This window comes from Protopterus annectens, chromosome 12.part0, assembly GCF_019279795.1.
Source record: "Protopterus annectens isolate FY-2018-M chromosome 12.part0, PAN1.0, whole genome shotgun sequence".
In the NCBI taxonomy this organism is placed as follows: Eukaryota; Metazoa; Chordata; order Ceratodontiformes; family Protopteridae; genus Protopterus; species Protopterus annectens.
This window is the reverse complement of record NC_056746.1, coordinates 1,128,954,983-1,128,960,982: the sequence shown is the minus strand read 5'-3', so window position 1 is coordinate 1,128,960,982 and position 6,000 is coordinate 1,128,954,983.

Here is a 6,000-nt window from a genome sequence, read left to right as displayed (position 1 = left end):
TTTCCCTACTTTTGTTAAAAGTCACAGCAGCAGAGGGCCAGATCATCTTCCTCCCTTCGAGGTGGTTGAGCCTATGCTCATGGCTCACTCACATCTCCCTTCTTCTGGCATCTCCAGCACTAGGTTCACTTGTTAATCCTGGCTTGTTTGAGAAATTGTCGGGGCTTTACCCCAATTACAGTGAGTGTATTATAGGGGCCTTATCAGTCTGCAAAAGATTGTTCATAGACTTGCATTATTCATTGTCAGGAAACTGTATTTCATGCTGTTCTTCTTGCCATAAGTCATATTATTGTTCTTATAATGTTACTGCTACAATTATCTCAGTTGTTATTATCTCAGTTTGTTATTCTATTCCTAAAAATTTAAAATCAATGGAGTTCCTTTTCTTTCTTTGCAATTTTAAATTGTTTCATTGCCTCAGCTGTATCAATCAAAGATGGATGTTACATTTGCAATAAATACAACTTTACTGTATTGATATTAAGGTGGAACCTTTTGCCTTTGGCCCTAGAATTACAGTTGAAAAGAGTCCATACACCAACTTACCTGCTTAATAAATAAAATCCCTATATGCCACAAAGCTACCATAACTTTCTGCATTTAACTGTGTTACCTTATTATAGCTATAATTCTGTTTCTATCTCTGTGTGTGTGTGTGTGTGTGTGTGTGTGTGTGTGTGTGTGTGTGTGTGTGTGTGTGTGTGTGTGTATATATATATATATATATATATATATATATATATATATATATATGTATATATGCATGTGTGTGCATGTGTGTGTGTGTGTGTGTGTGTGTGTCTGTATGTTGAAGTGCTTAAAATAAGTGAAACTCCCAAAAGTCAACATATGTTTTGTCGACAAAACAAATGCAAAATCAACAATCCCTGGGGTTAGAGAATACCCCCCCTCCAGGGGGATTGTATTATCTTGGAGATAGTATACATAATTAACGGGGGTTGTGGGGAGGGCAAGAGGGGCTTGCCCCCCTGCAAAAAAAAAAAAAATGCTTAACGTTTGGATGTTCCAAGGTTATACATGGAGCATGCACAATGCAGTATCTTTGTTCTGCATTTTGATTTTTAGGTATTGACATTAGTGACCGACATTTGGGAGCTTCAGTTCTTTAAATACTCCCGTATATATATATATATATATATATATATATATATATATATAGATAAATATATATATATATATATATATATATATATATATATATAGATATGAAATCATCTAGTAGAATTATATGATTTGCACAAAAAACTCACCTGATCTCTTTCCAGCAATTCCATCTACTTTTCAGTATTTTACTGTTAAAACACTGCTAAACTTTGAACATAGATACCTCACAGTATCACAGAAATAATTTATGTAATTTACATAACTGTATTAAAAAACACTCGGTATGCATAGTTCAGACTTGAATGTGACCATGACTTCTTAATATTTTTTATTACTAACAATGACTTGTTTCAGCTCCTACTTATTTTATTTATTTAGCATTTGTCTACCAGGATAGTCCAAATGGGCACAGCCTCTTTTTCAGTGGAGGCCTAGGAAGAAAAGGTTTAAACAAAATACATATGATTACTTAAAACAAGTGTTATCCAAACAGATTCCTTAGTATAATTCCAGAAAAATAAACTCTTGCCTTTGTTTTACACATAGCCTCAACTGGCAAATCCCTACAAGGCTGGAATGTAAAGCTGATTTTTCTTTACATCAGTGACTCTTCCCCAAAATAAACTACTGACTAATACAGATCAATAAATATATAAATGAAAGGTCAAAAGTTTTCAAACCACAACACATACATGCACGTGCCTGCGTGTGCACACATGCACACACAAACACTTAAGTAAATGAGTGGTGGAAGTCTCAGTTCATGTGGCTGGACTTTTTATTTTTATTTATTTATTTATTTTACATTTTTTTTTTACCGGGAAAGTCCATCTGGACAAGCTATCCTTTTTCGCTGAAGGCCCATGGAGAAAAGCTCCACATTAAAAATAAACAGAAGTTTACACTTAAAGTACAATTTTAGTTATACAGAAGGATAAATACTTCCATTAGGTACAGAGATATAAATCAAACATATGACATTATATGATTTCAGCACATTTTACAGTGACACTGGATTACAGTGCAGAATACAGCAAAAATGATAAAATTAGAGTGCATAGTGTTGCAGTAATCTCAGGATAGTAGTACACAGGTATTAACTATTTATTTAACATTTGTTTACTGGGAAAGTCCGACTTGGAGCAAGTCGATTTTCAGCAAAGGCCCAGGGAGAAATACTCCAGTTGCATGTCTTTGTAACATGGGAGGAAACCCACACAAATGCAGGGAGGAAATGCGGATTCTGCACAGAAGGCACCCCAGCCAAGAATCAAACCAGAGAACCTCTTGCTGTGATGCGACAACATAAACCTCTGCACCACTGCACCATCCATGAATGTATTTAGAAGTAATCTATACCAGATCATGGGGCTTGTTGGCTAAAGGATATCTTTCCTTAGACTGGGCTAGAGCAAGGGCATATCCAAGTTTTGTTTAAATGCTCTTTAAAGACATTTTTGAATTGTGTAGTACTGGTAGTCATTTTTATATTTAGGGGAGAGAATTTGAAAGTTTAGCTCTGCAGTTAGAATAGAAAGCTTCACCAGCAGTGTTGTTAGCTTTAATAATATTTATTAGGCATTTGTTGTTTGTACGAACTTAGTTGGCAGAGTATGGCTGAATGAGGTTAAGAAGAGCAGGAGTTTTGTCTAGATGATAGAGCAATTGATGGGCCACGGACGGTTTGTTGTAGACTAGGAGGGTGGGAAAGTCAAATCGAGAGTATTGTTTAAGAGCTATACAATGATGAGATCTAAAAGTAGATTCCACAGTGAACTTTGCAATTTTATTGTAGCAGGTGTCAAGTTTGCTTAAGTTCGATTTTTTGATGTTGGTGAATGTATGTGATGCATACAGAAGAGTAGAGACTAGATGGGTTCTACCCATGAAGGTTTTTGTGCTGTTTGTGAAGATTTTTTTTTTTTTTTATGTTTATATAGTGATCCGATTTTTATGTATTTTTTTATTGACTGGGCAATGTGTATGTCAAATTTCATGTTGGTATCTATGATTACTCCAAGAAGCTTGGCATGGGACACTGGTGAAATGATTGTGTTATTTCTTGAAGATATACTAAAAGAAAAAGGGGGTTGTTGGTTCTTGCAGGGTGAAAAAGCATAAATTTAGTCTTATTGGGGTTAAGAATAAGTTGAGCATTAGATAGCCATGATTCTACCTCTAAAGGTGACTGCTGGGTGATGTCTTGTTGATGTTGGAGTGTGGGAGCAGTGCAAATTCGGGTTGAATCATCTGCATACTGGACCACGGAAGCTTGTGAGGTAGCAGCATGTAGGTTGTTAATAAACAGAGTGAAGAGGAGTGGACCCAGTATGGAACCCTGAGGTACTCCTCGAATGACTGGCAGGAGAGGGGAGAGATTTTGTTTCCATTTACCTGATTGCTGCTGTCCGGCAAGGTAGTCCTGGAACCATGCTATAGCCGAGTGGCTAAAATTAAGATTGGAAAGAACAGTTAGACATTTGTTATGGGAAACAATATTGAAAACTTTAGATAGGTCAAGAAATATGGATTACACTAGTTTGCCTTCATTTCTAAGGTGATTTACTATGTTAGTAAATGACATTAGAGCAGTAGCAGTGCTATGTTTTGGCCGAAAACCATGCTGAGTATTAAAAAGAAGATTGTTAGCTAAGAGGTAGTTAAGTAATTGAGAGTGAATGGATAGGGGGGATAAGATCACAATATTAAGTACAGAAGAAGTAATTAGGGACCTGGGGACCCAAGTTGATAGCAATCTCTCATTTGACAACATGTGGCCAAAGTGGTTAGAAAAACATTTTATATAGCCCACCTAATCATGAAGGGATTCACAACTAGATCAGGGGAGGTCATCGTGCCTCTTTACTCATCCCTCATCAGGCCCATAATTGAGTACAATGCCCCTTTTGGGATGTACCTTACCAGACACCTGCAGCAACTGGAAAGACCCCAAAGCATTACCTCACCAAGAGGATCAAAGGGCTCAAACAGATGCCATATGCTGCCCGGTTAAAGAAACTCCAGCTCTACTCAGTGGCATACCACCTGTTCAGAGGCGATCTGTGCCTGACGTATAAAGCCATGTCCAATCCCCAATTAATGGACATGCTGCACCTCAGAAAATCCAAATCCCATCGAGCTACGCTGAGAGACTTGAACCTCAGCACTGAAATAAATAGGACATGCTGGAGGGACAGATTCATAACCCAGAGGCTCCCTTCACTCTGGAATAAAATCCCAGTCCAGGTTAGGCAGAGTCCCTCATTGACTCTATTCAAGAGGAATCTTGATGAGTGGATGGGAGATCGTAGGTTTACCCCGGGTATCACTTCTGTGTCACTGTTAGACAGAGGCACAGTATACTAACCTCGAAAAAGGGCATAGCAAAATAAATTTAAAATGGGTGGCGAAAGCCAAACACATTCTGGCTAGGCTTATAAATGCCCTAGGGCAGATAGCCTAGTATGAACCTATGAACCTATGTATAGGACTGAACTAATGTGTACAGCTTCCTAATTTTAAAGGTCTTCACTTGTTAAAGAAGAGAGTGGCACAGACTTGACATCTTATATCCTCAGCTGGCAGTTTGTTCTGGACTGGGATAGCAGAAGGTCACTTTTTTTCTTTTTTTATTAGTAGAATTTCAGAATAGACTAGTTACTTCAAACTATAGATGAAGTTAAAAAATAAAACAGATGTTTTATGCAGACACACTGACATAAATATGTATGACATGTATCTATCCCATTGCGTGGCCCATATAGGCACATGTCTGTGATACTCTCCAGTATTATTTTGGATGGGTTGTGCATATTGCTAACATGGTGCCAAGTACTTAAGTAGAATGTACCATAAAAATCTTGCCCAGTGCCCTTATGGCGAATATCCGTGTGTGTGTGTGTGTGTGTGTGTGTATATATATATATATATATAGAGAGAGAGAGAGACGGTTAAACAAGTAAGACACACACACACACACACACACACACACACATGCATAGCTGTTTTGTGTAGAAGTTTTCTTGAGTATCACACTGAGTACTCAGCATACCATAAAATCGTTGCTTCATGGTTTAATAAAGAATTTTTATTATCTAACTACTGTTATCCAATGTAATGGAAGTTAGCCCAAGAATATTAGTTTTGGAAGTAATTAATGGGATATGCTCTATATCTTGGTGTCATTTCTGAAAAATGCACACAGAAGTAATGTTAGGTTATTGTGTTATTTCTGCTTTGTAAGGAAGATGGGCTTCCCTTACCACCTATCCTTCATTTTAGTACTAAACTAAATGCTCTATACAAGATAAAGCAGAGAGTTAAATGGGTGTCATTCACCTCCTTTACAAGCTGTGTTTTCCTTTAAATTTTAGTGTATTTGCGTGTTAACTGTATTTGCATACCGATAGCCCTTTTTCATTATAGTACATAGTTGCAATATGTGCAGCATGGACAGACATGCTCATGTATAACATCACCACTGTGTTTGGGTTTTATTTATGCAATTATTTATTTAGCTTGTTTGCAAGGATAGTCCGCTTATCTGTTTGGGTCATTTACAGGTACAGCCCAGGTGAGTACAAAAGCAGTGGCAAAACACTTTACAATCACATAAGTCAATAGACCAACAGATTTTGCATCAACAACCATTTTTCTGCGCAAAAAGAATTAAGAAACTATAATAACTAACATTACTAACTGGCTGGGATCCCCAATTATTTCCCAGAAAAATAAAAAGAATGGACAGGGCAAAAATCGGGGACACTTAAGAGATATGGCGTGTGATGAATTCTCCTCTCTAAGGCTCTTATTTATCTAACGTTGCTTCAGGATTTCTCCAACATTAACTGCTGTAATCATGTTTGAACTTTT